The sequence below is a fragment of the Sus scrofa genome, chromosome 17 (genome assembly GCF_054392235.1).
Source record: "Sus scrofa isolate SSC_HxYL_T2T_F1_AM1 chromosome 17, Sscrofa_HxYL_maternal_Yorkshire_Landrace_v2.0, whole genome shotgun sequence".
NCBI classification, from domain to species: domain Eukaryota; kingdom Metazoa; phylum Chordata; class Mammalia; order Artiodactyla; family Suidae; genus Sus; species Sus scrofa.
In genome coordinates this window covers 43,938,103-43,957,889 of record NC_139399.1, presented here as the reverse complement: position 1 = coordinate 43,957,889, position 19,787 = coordinate 43,938,103, and the positions used below count along the sequence as shown (strand labels likewise).

The window sequence follows — 19,787 nt, the reverse complement described above, 5'->3', positions numbered from 1 at the left end:
GGTGAGAAGGAGCAGAGAGAGGATGTAAAACACGTAGATAGTGTCCAAGACAAAAGCTCCGAGGGTGAGATGAAGTAAAACTGGCCAGTCCTTTGAGGCAGGCTGGGTACTATCAGTTGTTTCTGTTCTTTGAATCCAGGCACTCGGGCTAATCTGACAGAGCCCTTGACACAAAGGTGCCCCCTGGTGGTTAGTTCTAAAAAATACTGAAGGTTCTCTCACTTGCTTTTTTCTCATTAAAACAGCAGGAGCTCCCGTTGTGGCTCAGCAGTAACGAACCCAACTCCTATCCATGAGGATACGGGTTTGATCCCTGGCCCTGCTCGGTGGGCTAAGGATCCGTGTTGCCTTGAGCTGTGGTGTAGATCACAGACACGGCTCAGTTCTGGTGTTGCTGTGGCTGTGGTATAGCCTGGCAGCTGCAGCTTCAATTTGACCCCTAGCCTGGGAACTTCCATGTGCCATGGGTGCGGCCCTAAAAAAAACCCCCAAAACAAACAGAAAACCCCCAACAGATTATACTTTTTTTCTGAGTACCAGACTAATATATCCAAATGCAATAAATACTCTGTAGGACAAGCTCCCGGAAGCACAAAGGCTGGGCTGGTGGGTGTTAGCAGTTTACATGTAGGCAGGTGACTTCTAAGTCTCTTTCCAAAATAATTTGCACTCCCTTTTTGGTTCAGAGAAACATAAACACCGAGATGAGACTGGGTGGGTCACTTCCCCTGCAGTGTTCTGTCCATAAAATGAAGGGGCTGGACTTAGGAAAAAAAAGAAAAGAAAGGAAGGAAACCAATCTTCTTTGAATAGCATGGCTCCTGCTTTGCGCTCAGAGGTGGGTGTGGTGAGACCCACCTGGGGCTGAGCCGCCAAAGGCTTGACGAGGTCGCACAGCTGGTGGGTCTTCCCAAGCCTGGCTGATCGCCACACCCTTCGCTGCCCACGACCCCACCCTCCTCCCCAGCTTCTTCATCCAGTCCACTGACAAACAGCTCTGCGTAGCCGCCAGGGCCAGGCTCTCTGCACCACGTAGGGGAGGCCGCAGGAGCAAAAGCAGGTCTGTCCCTGCCCACTTGAAGCCTCTCACGACTAAATGCGTGCTTGCGAACAGAACTGAAAGGTCAGGGCAGGAGGCACGGAGAAGGGTGGGGTAGGGCGAGGGGAGCCCGCACTCGCCTGGACACAGCCTCTGTCTTTATTCTGAGGGCTTGGGTGACAGGCATGGGGGTGACTGAGTGAAAGATCAAGCCAAAAGACCAGTGTGTGCTTCGGAAGCTGCCATCTGAATCTCCCTGGTGTCACATGTCCCTTGGAGCCCCCACCTGGGCCTCTGGGCCTGCCATGTGGGGAGCCTGTGGCCGTTGAGCCCAACTCCAGCAGCCGGGTCTGAAGAGCTGGCCACTTCCGCCCTCTGCTGTCCCTGTGGTTGGAGGCAGGGGCCGGGACACCTTGGGCCAGTGTGGAGGGGAGCGGCAGAGGCAGCTGCCCTGCCCAGGAGGGGCTGGCCCAGGAGGGGCCGGGGCCTCCTAACTCCCAGCTGGTCTGTGGTTCTGAGGGCCGGCTCAGCCTCTTCCTGCCATCTGTCCCAGCCCAGGCTCCGTGGGAAGGAAACTTTCCAGGGCTTCTCCCCACCTCCCTCCCCACTTCCTCCCCCCCAGCCCCCCCCACTGTGAGATGGGACCAACCAGGCCTCCTGCCAGAGGGGTTAGGGGGCTGGGCAGCTTCTTTTGCGGACACTGCTCAGCCCTCATTCCTGTGGGTGTCCGTTCTTCCCTTCCCAATTCCCTTCCCAACAGCGTGTGCCAGTCCCCTACCCCCTGCCAGTACCAGTTAGATGCGGGGACAGAGAGGGGTGGGTGGGACACCCCTGCGGTCTGGAGCTCAGAGCCCGGAGGGAAGATCTAGAGCCAGCCTGGTGGAGTGAGAGGAGCACATTTCTAGAACCATATGTGCTAAGTGCTGCAGGCTGGAAGGAAGAGGGGGAGGGCAGGGCAGTGGTCAGAGGAGGAAGAGTCCATGGCTTCCTTCCCTGGACTTCCAAGCACAAGGTCTGGTGTGTCGAGAAATGGGGCGGGGCTGGGGGGAAGCAAGGCGCGCGCGCGCACACACACACACACACACACACACACACACCCACACACACGTTGTGGTCCATTTCCCCCACAAAACTAAAGCTCTTTAATTTGAAGGACTGTTCTTTATTCTGAGATGATGGCCTTCCTGGTTTTTGGTGTTTTCCTGTCCTTTCTGGAAGACAGTCTGTTGTTTGCATTTTATTGTGGCTAAAGAGAACATGAGTTCTGCTCTCTTAATGGTACGTGTGTGGTACAGTATCATTACCTGGATGCCCAGTGCTGCCCAGCAGGTCCCTCCAACTTACTCCCCTGGCCTAACTGAAACTCTACCCACACTGACTAGCAACTCCCCACTTCCTCCCCCGCACCTCCACCCCAGCCCCTGGCAGCCACTCTTCTACTTTCTGTTTCGATGCGTCTGCTCTGGATACCTCATCTGCTCTACATACCTCACGGACGTGGACTCAGGCAGTGCTTGTCCTTCTGTGACCAGCTCATGTCACGTAGCATAACGGCCTCAAGTTTTCGTCCGCATTGTTAGCATAGGACAGGACTTCCTTCTTTTTCATGGCTGAATAACATTTCATCATCTGTATGGACCACGTTTTCTCTCTCATTCATCCACCAGTGGATGTGTAGGTTGACAGTGCTGCAGTCAACATGGGAATGCAAATATATTTTTGAGATCCTAACTTCAGTTCTTTTGGCTATATACCCAGAAGTGGGATTGCTAGATCATACGGTAATGCTATATTTAATTTATTTTGAGGAACCTCCATACCGTTTTCCCTAACAGCTGCACCATTCTGCATTCCCACCCGCAGTGCACAAGGGTTCTCTTTTTCGTATCCTCCAACACTGAACACTTGTTAACATTGTCTTGTTGATGCCTCCTTGTGGTTTTGATTTGCATTTACCTGATGCTTAGGGATGCTGAGCGCCTTTTCATGTGCTTGTCGGCCATCTGTGTGTCCTCTTTGGAGAAAAGTCTGTTCAACTCCTCTGCCCATTTTTTAATTCAGTTATTTGGGTTTTTGCTATGGAGATGTGGGAGTTCCTTATATAATAACTTCTTATCGTATGTACAGTTTGCAAACATTTCTTCCCATCCTGTAGGTTGCCTTTTTGTCGATTGTTTCTTTTGCTGTGCAGAGGCTTTTGAGTTTGATGTAGACCCACTTGTCTATTTTTGCTTTTGTTGCCTGTGCTTTTGATGTCATATTCAAGAACTCATTTCCAAGACCAATGTTCATGACACTTTTCCCCCTCTGTTATCTTCTAAGAGTCTTATAACTTCAGGTCTTGAATTTAAGTCTCCAATCCATGTTGAGTTGACTTTTGTGTATGGTAGAAGATAAGGGTTCAATTTCATCCTTTTGCATATGGATATCCAGCACCATTTGTTGTTTGGTTCTAAGGGCTTCCTTGGCAGAATAACAAATTTACAGTGCCTTGCAGGTTCCCTATAGTTTCCTTAGAAGTGTTCCTGGGCTGTGTAAGTACCTGACATAGTGTCCTTGAGGATGTGGGTTCATTCCTTGGCCTCACTCAGTGGGTTAAGGATCTGGCGTTGCTGCAAGCTGTGGCATAAGTTGCAGAAGTGGCTGTGGCTGTGGCTATGGTGTAGGCCTCAGCTGCAGCTCAGATTGGACCCCTGGCCCTAAAACTTCCATATGCCTCAGGCGTGGCTATAAAAAAAAAAGAGAGAGAGAGAGTTCCTGGTTTGTGAAATCCTGTGAACCAGACTCTCATAATGTTACTATAGTGATGTTTTATATTTGAAAAACTAGGATATGTGGTCCCGTATACAAATGGCTCTTATGAAAAGAGTGGGTCAGCCAGGAATGTTCCAGAAAATCTGAGCCATAGGGCCCATGTCCTTGGAGGCCTGGCAGTTGATTCCTTGTCCCCAGTTAGACCATGAGCACTTTGGAGTTGTGGGCCCCACAGAGGAGGCGGAGTTAGTGTGTGTTCACGTCCATGCAGCCAGGGGTGCTGACACCAGAGAGATGAAGCCCTTTGCCCACATCACAGAGCAGCTCAGCCAGAGGTGGCCCGGCCCAGGGTTTCCCAGTTCTTGGGCCAGCACCGTTTGAACAGCACGTGGCTCCCTGCCTACACTAAACAAAACCTTCCTCACCCTGCAGTCTAAAGTGGTTGACAAAGAGCTTTTTCCTTCTGAACTGGAAAGCCTTGATTGTGCAGAGATGGGGTTTGTACCCTTTAGTGTCTCCCCCAGCTTGCCAGCAGGGCACCTGACACATGGGCAGAACATGTGAAGTGTCTGAACAAGGGGTGACCAGCTTTTTCAATTGTGAGGCAGCTCTGTGTAGGAGCCAGAAATTAGAAAATTCAAATTCTTTTTCCTGCTCTGGCACAGATTTGCTTTGTTGACACTGGGCCTCAGTCATCACATGTGTTAACAATAACAGGAACAGTAGTTCCCGTTGTGGCTCAGTGGGTTAAGAACCCAACTAGTATCCGTGAGAATGCGGGTTCGATTCCTGACCTCGCTCAGTGGGTTAAGGATCTGGTGTGGACGTGAGCTGTGGTGTATGTCACAGATGTGGGTCGGATCTGGCGTTGTGGTGACTGTGGTGTAGGCCAGCAGCTACAGCTTCAATTCCAGCCCTAACCTGGGAACTTTCATATGCTGCCCTAAAAAGAAAAATGATAATAGTAACATCAACAGCAATAATAGGAAACATGTAATGAGTGGCTCCTATGTGTCAGGCATTGCACTGACCACTTTCATAGGTATAAACCCACTTACTCCTCCCAGTCACCCCGGAGATAGGGCTTATATACAGATGAGGAAACACTAGCCCAGAGGGGTTAAGGATCTTGTCCAAGGTCACACAGTTAGTTAGAGGGACACTGAAGCACAGGCAGGCCAGCCCCAGAGATCACCTCATCACAGATGATACTGAGCATCTAGAAGAGTTTTCTTTTTTGAAGGTGCACGTGAGGCATATGGAGGTTCCCAGGCTAGGGGTCTAATGGGAGCTACAGCCGCCGGCCTACACCACAGCCACAGCAACGCCAGATCTGAGCCTCGTCTGCCACCCACACCACAGCTCATGGCAACGCCGGATCCTTAACCCACTAAGCAAGGCCAGGAATCGAACCCGCAACCTCATGGTTCCTAGTTGGATTCGTTTCCGCTATTCCACGATGGGAACTCCTAGAAGAGTTTTCTTTTCTTGCTCAGAAAGGCGGTGATTATTTGATACAGAGAGTGGCAGCCGTTTCCATTCTGGGCCCTTGGCAAAATGTTTCTGCTTGAGTTCCTGCAGCCTCTGTTAAATTGAAACTGTGCACATCTCTTCCTGGGAGGAAGGTTACTCTTCGGACAGGGCTCCTTGGGAGGAATTTTGGCAGAGGGAGGCAAAAAAAAAAAAAAAAAAGCAGATGGAGAGGCCTGCCTCCCTGTCTCTCTGCATCTCCATGGCCTCTTGTTCCCTGCAGCTCCGTCACAGCTGCCCTCAGCAAGGTCTAGGCCACCTTTGGCCCTGACCTATGTGTCTCTCTAGGCAGCTGACCTCACTTGCTCCAAAACATTCCAAGGGGCAGCCAAAGTCGGCCTCTAAAGACAGCAGTGAGGAGCTCCTGCTGTGATGTAATGGGATCGGCAGCGTCTTGGGAGCCCTGGCGGGGTTGGATCCCCACCCCGGCACAGTGGGTTAAGGATCTGGCATTGCCATAGCTGCAGCTTAAGTCGCAACTGTGGCTTAGATCTGACCCTGGCCCTGGAATTCCATATGCCGTGGGGTGGCCAAAAATGAAAATAAAATAAAAGACAGCAATGACTCTCATCATGCCCCTACCTAAAGGTCTCCCACGGCTTCCTGAAGGTCTTGGTATAAGTCCAAGGTGACTCCCGCCACCCTCTGACCTCATTTCACACCTCCTCCCCTTCACTCACCCTCCCATAGCCCTGTGCTGGCCCAGCCAGTGGCCACGAGCCATATGGGGCTGCTGAGCCCTTGGAAAGGGGCCAGTCCAAACTGAGGCAAGCTCGTCTGCATAGAATACATGTTTGCTCCCAAAGCTCCAGTACAAAAAAAGATGTAAAATTGATCATTTTTATCGTGATTCTGGGAGTTCCCATTGTGGCTCGGCAGAAACAACACAACTAGTATCCATGAGGATGCGGGTTCAATCCCTGGCCTTGCTCAGTGGGTTAAGGATCTAGCGTTGCCGTTGTGGCTGTGGTATAGGCCAGTGGCTACAGCTTGTATTCGACCCCTGGCCTGGGAACTTCCATATGCCTTGGGTGCGGCCCTAAAAAAAAAAAAAAAAAAGACGAAAAAATTTTTATATTGTTTCTATGTTGAAATGATAATATATGAGATATAATGGGTTAAAGAAAATATATTATTAAAATGAAATTTGGTTTCTTTTTATGTATTTTTTTTTTAAGGACAACAAAATTTATTCTGAAAGGTAATTGTGTGTTCTTAGTAGCAGATATTAACAGCACGATCTCTAGATCCCTAGGGATAATTCACAGTTCTGAACCAGGCTTTGGAAAAGCATTTCCACTCGTCTGTGCAGAATTTATTCCTATCCCACCATTGGTAATAAGTGCATTGCTGCTGCAGGAACTTTAAATTCTGCTGCTGCAAACATGAAGGCTGTTAGGAAAGGTGTGCTTTCGGGAGTGCTGAGAACTTTGTAAGGCAGCCTTGGGTCCAGCGTCATCATGGTCTTAAAAGAAACCATGGTGGAACCAGCCTGGACAGAGACCCCCATGCCAACCCCCGCTTTTTATTTTTTCAGTGTGGCTACTAGAAAATTGTAAATTGCATGTGTGGCTTGCATTCTGTTCCTAGTGGATAGTGCCGCTCTAGCCCTGCTGGCTTTCATTCAGTTCCTGGTCGGTGCCGAGCTTTTCCCGGCCTCAGGCCGCAGGGCCCTGCACCCTCTTCCCACAGCTCTTCTCCACTGCCTCTCTGCTCCCGCCCGCACCCCAAGAACCCTTTGTGTTTCTTTCTTTCTTTGTATTTTTAGGGCTGCCCCCGAGACATATGGAAGTTCCCAGGCAAGGGATCGAATCAGAGCCGCAGCCACTGTCCTAGGCCACAGCCACAACAATGTGGGATCCGAGCTGTGTCTGCGACCTACACCACAGCTCATGGTAACGCCGGATCCTTCACCCACTGAGCAGGGCCAGGGGTCCAACGTTCATCCTCATGGATACTAGTCGGGTTCGTTACTGCTGAGCCACAACGGCAACTCCCCGTGTTTACCTGTTTTCCCCCCAGTGGTGTGTAGGTTCCCAAGGATGTGCTCCTGGTTCAGCACCTGGCTCCACACTCACCAGAGGGTCAGTCAGAGGCCCGGGACAGAGAAGGATGGGCGCTGGCTGGCATCTCTGCCTAGAGCCTGGCGGAGGGGAGGGTCTTCAGCCAGAGGGCTCCACCTGCTATTGTCCAGGGTTTAGCTGAAGCAGGAGCAGGCAATCAGTGGCTCTGAGCAGAATACACAGGCTACCAGGTGCTTCAGGCTTTTCGTGGGGTCCTGGGAACCTGCTGTGTGGGTAGAACCAGAGGTGCAGAGCCTCCCAGGCTTCATGATAACTCGTTTGGCAGCTCCGGTCAACTGCCACTGGAAATGCCAGGGCAGCCCAGGTGGACTTGGGCTTGGCTTTGCTGGGGTACCCAGGGTCCGTCTCAGCCCTGCTGCTCACCAACGCAACGACCTTGGCAGGTCACTAAGCTCCTCTCCAAATGAACATCGGCTCACTGCCTGGGGCCGGCGAGGCCCAGAGCGATGGGGGGACACACAGGCGCTATGGCCATCCCGTGTGATCCGCACTCCCTTTCCGCCCGTAGCCACCTTTGCAGCGCGCCGGCCGTGATGGGGGCAGGAGCAATGCGTGGCCTCAGTTCCTGAGCAAGCCCCCCACCTCCCGCTACGGGAGGCCCGTTCAGGTCACTGCCTCGTTCTCTGTTTTCACCCTGAGGACCCTGACTTTGGCAGGACCCAGAGGAGGCAGAGGTACCACAATTTCTGTGACAAAGGCCTGTGGGTTTTAATTGGCCGCAAGCTCAGAGTGAGCCTGTGACTGACCTGATTGCTAAAATAGCCCAGGAGGAGGGCAGAAGCTTCCAGAACTGAGAGGGGGTGGCTGAAAGGAAGTGAGGGCACCGTTTTTGGAACTGACCCAACTCTTTGGCTGGCTCTGGGGAGCAGGGAACCCCCCCCTTTCTCTGGAAACCTCCTCGAGTCCAGGCCCTGTGGGTGAGAACGGGCTGAGGGAGGAGCCAGCCAGATGCAGGGCTGGTGGCTAAGGGGTGAATACTGTGTTCCGACTCTCCAGTCTTGTCCAAACACTGCTCTTGAATGAATCCAGACAGCTTCTCTAAGACAGGCCAGCGCCCCAGGCCTTCACCTCTCAGGTTAGCAGAAGGCAGAGAGTGTTGGCGTGGGTAGGGCCCAGGAGACCAGGTGGGCCGGGTGCTTCAGTGCCACGTGGGGAAGCTGGGAGCCCACGGAGGCCCACGGTGAGAAGGTGACAGGATCAGCCCTCCTTCTGCCCTCCTGCTGCACTCAGCGGCTCCGAAAGCAATGCACGGAACAAAGAGGATGCCTTCTCGCGTACAGTAGATAATGACTGTTCTGATTCAGAGCCCTGGACCAGATCACCTCCCGGTGTCCCCAGCCAGGAAATTCACAGACTACAGTTGACCCTTCCAGAGGCCCTGGGGTGGGGGCCTGCGCTCCAAAAGAGCAGTGTCCTCTTGCTGGTTCCTCCAAGGGCAGAAATGGCTGGTGACTGACACGACCTTGGGCGGGGGCCAGGGCAGAACCCAGCACCCGCCAGCGGGGTGTGGAGGGAGGCGGCCAGTGGAGGGGGTGAGCTTGGGCAAGAGCAACCCCCCGACTCTGCTTTTCTGTTTTATGTCTAATTATAAAAGCAATTCATACTCATTGTAAAATTTGGGAAATACGGAAAAGTAGAAAGGAGAAAATGAAAGTCATCTGTCATCCCAGTGCCCGGAGATAACACCCTTGCTATTTTGCTTTATTTCTCTCCAGTCCAATTTTTCCGTGTGGATTATACACATGAACAGAAGTGTGTATTTTAATTGTGATCCTGCTCTGGAGCGGCCTTCCCTGCCCCCACATTATGTTATATTGTGAACACTTTCTCACAGTGTTCACATTTTCTTTAAAGTTATTTAATGGCTGTATAATATTCTATTAATTATTTAGCCATTCTTTTTTTCCCCTCAGATTCTCTTATTTTGACTCTTTATTTATTTTTTTATTTTTATTTTTTACCAAGGGAATTTGGCAATTTTAAAACTTCCACTTAAAAAGATAAATCCTGGAGTTCCTGCTGTGGCACAATGTGTTAAGAATCCAATTCCAGGAGTTCCTGTCATGGCTCAGCAGAAACAAATCTGACTAGCATCCATGAGGACACAGGTTCGATCCCTGGCCTCGCTCAGTGGGTTAAGGATCGGGCCTTGCCTGTGAGCTGTGGTGTAGGTCGAAGACACGGCTTGGATCCCGCGTTGCTATGGCTGTGGCGTAGGCTGGCAGCTACAGCTCCGATTCGACCCCTAGCCTGGGAACCTCCATGTGCCTCAGATGTGGACCTGAAAAGACAAAAAAAAAAAGAATGCAATTCAGCAGCTCAGGTCGATGCAGAGGTGCTGGTTCGATCCCTAGCCTGGCATGGTGGCTTCAAGAATCTGGCATTGCTGTAGCTGTGGTGTAGGTTGCACCACACCTGGCCCGGGAACTTCCATATGCCTTGGGTATGGCGATTTTGAAAAAGTGTGTCTGTGTTTGTGTGTGTGTAGATCTAGCTTTTCGACTGCCAAGATGGAGCGTTTCTGGGTTATCCTTTCTGCTGTTCACGTTGAGAGGGGGTCCCTGCTTTAACGTTTCCAGGTGATGGCAAAGGTTAAGCAATTGGAAAAAGCAAAAAGATAAAACCTACCACCCTGAGGAGGCTGAGAAAGGAGTTTCCCTCTGTGGTGCCCCTGTTGGAGTGCCATCCACGTCACCATCTCGGACGTGGGAGTGCCCTTCCTCTGGGCAGCATGCTGGGGCACAAGCTGGAGAAAAGGTTTGGGCCTCTGCTTGTGATGAGTTGACACGTGATCTGGGGCGGGTCCCCTGGCGGCTCCCTTTCTCGCTTTCTCTAGGCTGTAACTGGACCTCTTCCATGGAGTGGCTAGAATGGAGCACCATCAAACTGTCTCTGAGCCAGTGTTGCCTCTTTGCAGAGCAAAGGAACATGGACCTGGTGGGGCCTGGTGGCCTCGGGCAAGTGGCTTTTGTCCTGTAAGGGCTGTGGAGCCCCTCCTGGCTCTGAGATTCTCTGGCATGTCCCTGCCCCAGGCGTCTGAGGCTACTTTTTGAATGGCTGCAACTTGTTGGCCTTCCAGTTGTCCAGACTGGACGACTCCAGACCCCTGTGAACAGCTCTGGCCTCCCCAGGGCCCTAATTTAGTCCCTGGCAAGGCACTAATTGGGCTTCCCGGCCCTTCCCGGATCCCTGCTCAGCAGCCCTGAACTGGGACCCAGTATGACTCATGGAGACCCCTGGGTCAACTGCACCCCCAGCCTGTCCTAAGAAATTTCCCTTATGTTCAGGGTTCAGGTGGTCTAGCCCTGAACCCCCACTGGAATAAAGGCTTCAGGAAGGACTGGAGCCTGTGCCCTCAGTGCCTGGCATTGGGCTTGGCAGCATAGGGAGGTTCCCAGGCTAGGGGCTGAATCAGAGCTGTAGCCACTGGCCTACGCCACAGCCACAGCCACGCAGGGTTCAAGCTGCATCTGCGAGCTACCCCACAGCTCATGGCAACACTGGGTCCTTAACCCACTGAGTGAGGCCAGGGGTCGAAACTGCATCCTCATGGATCCTAGTAGGGTTCATTACTGCTGAGCCACAACAGGAACTCCCACCTGCTCCTTTTTTTTTCTTTAAAAAAAATTTTTTTTTTGGTCTTTTTGTCCTTTTAGGGCCGCACCCGGGGCATATGGAGGTTCCCAGACTAGGGGCTAAATCGGAGCTGTAGCCACCGGCCTACACCACAGTCACAGCAACACCAGATCCAAGCCATGTCTGCGACCTACACCACAGCTCATGGCAACACCTGATCCTTAACCCACTGAGCAAGGCCAGGGATTGAACCTGCAACCTCATGGTTCCTAGTTGGATTCATTTCTGCTGCGCCACGACAGAAACTCCTCTTTTAAAAAATTTTTTAAATTATAGTTGATTTACAATGTTCTGTCCATTTCTGCTGCACAGCAAAGTAACCCAGTCATACATACATACATACATACATTCTTTTTCTTGTATTATCTTTTATCCTGTTCCATCACAAGTGACTAGATACAGTTTCCTGTGCTATACAGCAGGATCTCATGACTTATCCACTCAAAATGCAATAGTTTGCATCTACTAACCCCAAACTCCCAGTCCATCCCACTCCCTCCCCCTCCCCCTTGGCAACCACAAGTCTGTTTTCTACGTCCATGATTTTGTTTCTGTTCTGTAGATGGGTTCATTTGTGCCAGATTTTAGATTCCACGTATAAATAGTATCATGTGGTATTTGCCTTTCCCTTTCTAACTTGGCTTAGTATGAGAATCTCTAGTTCCATCCATGTTGCTGTAAATGGCCATTATTTTGTCTTTTTTATGGCTGAGTAGTATCCCATTGTATATATGTACCACATCGTCTTAATCCAGTCATCTGTCAAGGGTTACTTGATTCTTCAGTGCCCAGCAAAGACAATGGCACGTGGAGAGGATCCACGAATATGTAAAGGAACAGAGACCAGACAGATTGATGACTAAGTTATGTCCAAAGAGAATCAGAGCTCAGAATGCAGGCCCTCTCTTCCCCCTCCTCCCCTCAGTGTGGGTCCCTTCCCTCCCACTGAAGGGTCCTGAATGGTCTCTTCCTCTGTTCCTCCTTGTATAAAGCAGGCCTCCTGGCTGAGTGACTTTGGAGAAGTCTTTCAGCCTCTCTGAGCCTCCATTGCCTTCTCTGTAAAATGGGGCTGATTTGAAACATGGTGAGGCTTTGGTAGCCAGCACAGTTGGCGCCCGGCAGGTGGTGGGCACTCAGGGAGAAGTGGCCCCTCCTGTTGGCAGTGGCCTGGCTTGTGTGTGGTGTGAGCTCCCCGATGTGAGCTGGCTGACCGCTGACTGACGGAGGCGCAGGGGATGGTCTTGGGCTGAGGCTGCAGAGGGTTCTGGGTCCCATGAGATCCTGGCAGCTGTTCCTGGCACTGCATCCTTGGCTCTGTCATTGGGTGTTCTTTCTCCTGCTGGGGAGGCACACACTGTGGCTGGGGGCGCTCGTCAAGGAGCAGGGGGCAGCTCCTCTGGAGAGCTGCACTGCCTCCATGGCTCCCACACCAGCTGCCCCGGTGCAGATGGGGGCGGCTGCTGCATAATGGGGGCCCTAAGCCCTCTCGGCCTGTCACTCAACTCTCTGGGCCTCCAGCCTTTAAAATGGAGATACAGTCTGACCGAAGATTTACAGGCCTGTTGAAAGGAGCAAATAAGATGGTGTATATGACAGCCCCTCGACCACCATCACACACACTCTGGAGGTTATAATACAATTATTAGCTTGACTAGGAGCCAGCCTGCGGCGGGGTACCCACTGCCCCCTCAAAGCTGGGAGAGGCCACCTGGCCCTCTATACAGATGCTGTGGGCCGTGGATACCTCACTTCATCTCTCAGCTTCAGCGTCCTCATCTGCAGAACAAGGGCAGCCAGCCTCCCGGGTTTCACTGAGTCACTGAGGCCCTGCACATGAGGAGCCTGCCTCAGACCAGCCTCGGGGATAGTGGCTGCTCCACCTGCCTCCTGGGACCTCATTCTGCTGACTGTGATATGAGGAGGATGACCCCACGCACGGCTTCCGTCATCCAAAGGGCTCAGTAAAACGAACCCTGTAACCCACCTGGCACAAGTGCCAGCCGTGTAGAAAGCGCTCATTTAGAGATTACTCTGGGGGTTTTGCTGGTGGGAGCAAAGCCAGCGAGGATGAGAACTACCCCCACCGCCACCTCTCCAGGACCCTGCCCAGGGCTTCTGCTCCTCGGCCACAAGAGGAGACCGGAACAGGTGGGAGCAGAGTGACCGCCATCAAGCTCGCCAGCCCGGAACTGCATTCCAGCGTCTTTGGGGACAAGGGGGCCAGCAGTGCCGTCGATGCCACCAACAACCTGAAGGGGGCTGAGTCTCCAGGCTAGGTCTTGGGGTCTTGGAGGCCCTAGGGGGCCCATCAGGCAGTGAACCCTGGTTTTCTCCTGTATGGTCCCTGCGCTGTCTCCCAGCCATTCCAACGCCGTCACATCTGCCTTCTGCTCCAACGCCATCACACACTGCCAAGACCTCCAGGGAAACACCTGAGACACAGCAAAAAGCTTTATTATTATTATTATCATTATTTTCTGGCTGTAAAAGTAAATTCTTGTTCGTTGCAGAACAAAATTAGAAAAATATAAATTAAGAGCACCCCAGGAGTTCTCTTGTGGCGCAGCAGGTTAAGGATCCAGCATTGTCACTGCTGCAGCTTGGGTCGCTGCTGTAGTGTGGGTTTGATCCCTGACCCGGAAACTTCCATATGCCAAGGGTGTAGTCAAAATAAATATGTTTTTTGAGTGAGTATACTTTATTCTTAAAATTTTTTCATTGTAAAATATCACACACACAGACCATATAAAATGATTGCTCACTTTGATGTATTATAAAGCAAACACCTTGGAACCAGGGCCTGGGTGAAGAACTGCCAGCTGCCCCAGAAGCCCTCAGCATGCCCCGTCTCAGTCACCCACCCTACCTCCCCCAAAAGTTCCATTATCCCGATTTTTAAGATAATCACTTTCTTGCATGTTATCACCCAAGTGTGCATGCCCACATGCTATAATTTTGTCTTTAAAAAAAAATCTCTTTTAAGTCCCTTTAATCTACAGGTTTATTTTTGTAACTTCAAAAAAAAAAAAATCCCAAATTTGGCAGTGTATCTTGGACTTTATCCACGTTAGTGAATGTGACTCTCATTTTTAATGAGTCCATTGTTCCATCCCAAGGACGAACATAACTGACCTGTTCCCCTACTGATGGACCCTTAGGTTATTCTCATACTTCTGCTGTTATATACAATACTGTGATGGAAATCTTTATGCGTATGTCCTTGTGTGCTTGAATGATTCCTAGAAGGAGTTTCTAGAAGTAAAGTCATGGGTTCAAAGGACAGGTTTTTTTTTGGCTGGGCCTGAGGCATGCAGAAGTTCCTGGGCCAGGGATTGAATCTACGCCATAGCAGTCGTCCAAGGTGCTGCAGGTGACATCGTCAGATCCTTAACCTGCTGTACACAAGGGAATGCCAAGACAGGCTTTTTTTTTTTTTTTTTTTTTTTAAAGGGCCACACCTGTGGCATATGGAAGTTCCTGGGCTAGAGGTCAAATGGGAGCTGCAGCTGCTGGCCACAGCAACTCAGGATCCAAGCCACATCTGTGACCTGTACTGTAGCTTGCAGCAATGCCGGATCTTTAACCCACCGAATGAAGCCAGGGATCAAACCCACATCCTTTTGGATACTAGTTGGATTCTTAACCTGCTGAGCCACAACGGGAACTCCAACAGGCTATTTTTTGATATATGATTCACATGCTATACAATTCACCCATTTAAAGCATACAGTTCAATGTTTTGTAGTTTATTTGGAGTTGTGCAACCATCGCCACAATCAATTTTAGAACATTTTCATCACCCCATAAAGAATCCCACACCTACTTTTCTTAATCCTCTCCTCCTAGACAAGACCTAGACAAGCAATGCTATAAAAGACAATCTTCTGGAGTTCTCCTTGTGGCTCAGCAGGTTGAGGATCAGACATTGTCTCTGTGAGGATGCGGGTTCAACCCCTGGCCTCAGTCAGTGGGTTAAGGATCCAGCATTGCCCACAAGCTGCGTAGGTCGCAGTTGCAACTCAGACCTGGTGTTGCTGTGGCTGTGGCATAGGACAGAAGCTACAGTTCTGATTAAACCCTTAGCCTGGGGACATCCAAATGCTACAGGTGCAGCTGTAAAAAACAAACAAACAAAAAAAACAGTCTTTTGTCTCTACAATTCGTGTGTGTGTGTGTCTTTTTAGGGCCACACCCCCGGCATATGGAAGTTCCCAGGCTAGGGGTCCAATTGGAGATATAGCTGCTGGCCTACGCCACAGCCACAGCAACACAGGATCTGAGCCGCGTCTACAACCTACACCACAGCTCTCGCAACACCAGATCCTTAACCCACTGAGTGAGGCCAGGGATCGAACCTGCGTCCTCATGGACACTAGTCAGATTCATTTCTGCTGAGCCATGATGGGAACTCCCTTTCTGTCTCTATGGATTTGCCTATTCTGGACATTTTGTACAAATGAAACCATACCGTGTGTGAACTGTGACTGACCTCACTTAGCTTTGTTTGCAAGATTTATCCATGTCATAGCACGTATCAGTTCTTAATCACTTTTTATTGCCGAATCATATTCCGTTGCATGGTTATACCATACTTTATTTATCCATTCATCAGTCTATGCATGTTTGGGTTGTTTCTACTTTTGGCTTTTATGTATAATGCTTCTGTGAGCATTCATGTAAGTTTTTGTGCAAATATATGTTTTCATTTCTCTTGGATATATGTCTCCTAAGTATGGAATTGCTGGGTCATATGGTAATTCTGTTTAACCTTTTGAGAAATTGCCGGACCATTTTAAAAATGGTCTGCATGAGTTCCCATTGTGACTCAGTGGTAACAAATCCGACTGGTATCCATGAGGATTCAGGTTCGATCCCTGGCCTCCCTCAGTGGGTTAAGGATCTGGCATTGTCGTGAGCTGTGGTGTAGGTTGCAGACATGGCTCGGATCCTGCATTGCTATGGCTGTGATGTAGGCCAGAGACTGTAGCTCTGATTTGACCCCTAGCTGGGAACTTCCATATGTCTCTGGTATGGCCCTAAAAAGACAAAAAATAAAATAAATAATATAAAACAATAAAATAAAAATGGTCTGCACCATTTTAAATTCCTAGCAGTGGTACGAGAGTGTCCTGATTTCTCCACATCCTTGTCAACACTTGTTATTATCTGTCTTTTTTATTATAGGAACCCTAGTGGTTGTGAAGTCGTATCTCAGGGGTTTAACTTGCATTCCCTGATGGCTGGTGATTTTTAGCATCTGTTCATGTGCTTGTGGGCTATTTGTGTATCTTCTTTGGATCAGTGTCTACTCAGATCATTTGACCATTTTTAAGTTAGTTTGTCTTTTATGATTGAGTTGTAAGTGTTCCTTATATAGTCTGGTTACAATTCCTTATCAAATATATGCTTTGCAAATACTTTCTCCCATTCTATGGGTTGTCTTTTTACTTTCTTGATGTCTTTTGCAACACAAACGTTGTTCATTTTGATGATATCCAATTTATATATTTTTTTCTTTTGTTGCTGTTCTTTTGGCCTCATATTTAAGGAACTGTTGCCTAATCCTAGATCAGGAAGATTTTATGCATGTTTTCTTCTAGGAGTTTTATAGTTTTAACTTTAACATTTGGGTCTAAGATTCATTTTGGGTTCATTTTTATGCGTGGTGTGAGGAAGGTGTCCAGCTTCCTTCTTTTGCATGTGGATAACCAGTTGTCTCAGCATCATTTGTTGAACAGACTCTTCTTTCCCCATTGAATTGTCATGGCACTCTTGTTGAAAATCAGTTGACTGTAAATGTGAAGCTTTATTTTTGGGCTCAACAATTCTATTCCATTAATCTCTATGTCTGTTCCTATGCCGGTACCACACAGTTTTGATTGCTATAGCTTGAGAGAAGGTTTTGAAATCAGAAGTGTGGATCCTTGGGAGTTCCCTGGTGGTGTAGGGGTTAGGATTTGGCACCTTCACTGTTGCAATCCAGGTTCAATCCCTGGTCTGGGAATTGAAATCCCACATTAAGCCACTGCACACCTCGGCCAAGATAAAGAGCAAAAATTGTGGGTTCTCCAATGTTGTTCTTCCTTTTTCAGTATTGTTTTGGCTATTTGGTGGGTCGCTTGAATTTCCATATGAATTTTAAAATGAGGTTGTCAATTTCTGCAGAGAAGCAAATTGGAATTTGACGGGGATGGCATTGAATCTGAAGATTAGTTTGGGGAGTCTTGCCACCATAACAAGATTTAGTCTTCTGATCCATGAACATGGGATGTTTTTCCATTTATTTAGGTCATCTTTAATTTCTTTCAATAATATTTGGTAGTTTTTTAGGAATTTTATACTTTTGTTAAATTTAGTTCTTAGCATTTTATTCTCTTTGATACTAATGTAAATGGAATTATTTTCTTAATTTCATTTTAATTAATTAATTTAAAAATGTATGGCCATACCCACAGGATATGGAAGTTCCTGGGCCAGGGGTTTAATCCAAGCCACAGTAAGACCTACACTGCGTCTGTGACAACACTGGCTCCATTAACCCACTGTGCTAGACCGGGGATTGAACCTGTACCTCCACAGCAACCCAAACTATTGTGCCATGGTGGGAACTCCCTTAATTTCATTTTTTTTTGTCCTTTTTTTTCCCTTTTCTAGGGCCGCTTCCTGCAGCATATGGAGGGTCCCAGGCTAGGGGTCTAATTGGAGCTGTAGACCCCAGCCTACACCAGAGCCACAGCAACTCGGGATCTGAGCCATGTCTGCGACCTACACCACAGCTCACGACAACGCCAGATCCCTAACCCACTGAGCAAGGCCAGGGATAGAACCTGCAACCTCATGGTTCCTAGTCAGATTCGTTAACCACTGCACCACAACAGGAACTCCAGCAGTTCTTTAATTTCATTTTTAAAGTGTACATTGCATGTGTATAGAGAAGCAATAGACTTTTGTATATTCATTTTGTATCCCACAACGTTGCTAAAATCCTTTATTCTGATTTGTGGGGGTGGATTCTTTAGGATTTTCTATGTACAGGATTATGTCATATGCAAATGGAGATGGTTTTTTCTTCCTTTGTAATCTGGATGCCTTTCTCTTCTTGCCTGAGTACCCTAGCTGGAACCTTCAATAGAACATTGAATAGAATTGGTGAGAGTGGACGTTCTTGTCTTATTCTTGATCTCAGGGGAAAAGCACCGTGTCTTTCACCATTAAATACAACCCTCGCTGTAGGAAGGCTTATTTTAGGATTTTCTGGAAGGTTGGCTGGTTACACCCTCACTACTAATGTGTGTGAGATGGACCCCAGTCCCCTTGCCCCTTGCTAACGCAATAGAGGTGAGGACCCCAAGGCCAGGGAGGGGAAGTGTTGCATGCCTCATGACACAGCTACTCAGCTGCCTACTGTCCAGCTGTCCGCAGGCACTGGGAAGTGAGCCTCCTGGACACTCAGCCTTCTCTCTTGCCTGGAGATCCACCAAGAGCAGCCACTGGTACAGGAGGAGGCCTGGGTTCTGTTCTTGGCTTGGCTACTAAATTTCTGTGTGATATTGTGCAGGTCGCTGCATCTTCCCCTGCCCTGGGCCTCAGTGTTTCCACCTGTGTAGTGGGAGAGGTTGTCCACTCTGAAGTCCTCCTGCTCTGACCACCCACCCTTAAACTCACCGCTGCTTCTGCCACTGCCCAGAGGGACCACCAGAGGGCGCCCTAGACCAGCACTTGGTCCAGCTCTGGTGCAGGGGGCCCTCAGGAAAGTGAGTAGCAGGGAGTGTTTTCCAGGAGCCATTAGCTTTGCTTACAGGGGCTGCCTTATGGCCAGACCTACCCAAGCTATCTCCCCATTCCTCTGGCTGAGCGCTGATCTCTGAAGAGGGAGGATGGAGATAGAGCATCCAAGGCCGGCAATCTTGCACTCATCCCTGTCTGCTTTGGGTTGACTGCATAAGGTCCAGGTGTCCCAGTGTCAGGGCTGACAGCCTCAAAAGGCTTCCACTGTCTCTCAGCCTCTTATAGCTGCTGCATCCTTCCCCCACTGCATTGCTCTGCAGTAGGAAGCCCCTGTCCTGGTGAGTGCCTGGCCACTTGGAAGGGGCACCTCACAGCCCATTTTAGATATGGATGGATTCATGCTTGGGGCCCTGGACAGTGTGGTCTCGGAAACCACAACATCCAGGACCTCCAGATACCTCACATGACAGACCCCAGAACCACAGAAACAGGCACCATAGACCTCAGGGCCCACTTGGCGCTTCCCAGAGCCCAATATCTGACCCTCTTTGTGAAGGATTATCCTGGGAGCACCAGAGGGGCTTTATCAGCTCCCCTCCAGACTCTCTTAATGCTGATTTTGCCCTCGAAGTAGAAGCAGAACCTTTGCTTTGCAAATCAAGCTTCAAGACAAAGCAGCGCCTCCCAGCACATTGGGGGATCGAACCTGTGTCCCAGTGCTCCCAAGATGCCACCCATCCCATTGTGCCACAGTGGGAACCCCCATCTACCTTGTTTTCTTTTCTGCTGCTCTACTTCCCTCAGAAGGTTGTGGGGGTCAGAGAGGGTGTAAGAGCCCCTGTGTGAAGGGTGACATACTCTCCCTGTGTCAGGTGTAATTGTCCTCAGAGCACAGGACTGCACGCGGAGGTCACGTGGAGGAGAGGCTGGCGGCAGGCCACACCCTCCCGAGTGCCCCAGTTTGCAAATAACAATGGCTGACGTTTCCAGGCCTGTTCTGTGCTGAACACCTCACC

General features: G+C 49.7%; 1 protein-coding gene and 1 long non-coding RNA gene across 3 annotated transcripts in view; one reads left to right on the top strand and one right to left on the bottom strand.

Annotated features, from left to right (window-relative positions):
- The window catches only part of COMMD7 (COMM domain containing 7), a 71,583-nt gene that overhangs the window by 42,130 nt on the left and 9,666 nt on the right, over positions 1-19,787 (top strand). The window lies entirely within an intron of this gene.
- LOC146395259 (uncharacterized) lies at positions 449-6,392 on the bottom strand. The gene is made up of 2 exons (XR_014832169.1): positions 5,181-6,392; positions 449-4,587 (listed from the first exon to the last, which is right to left on the bottom strand). It is a non-coding gene; the product is annotated as an uncharacterized LOC146395259 (long non-coding RNA).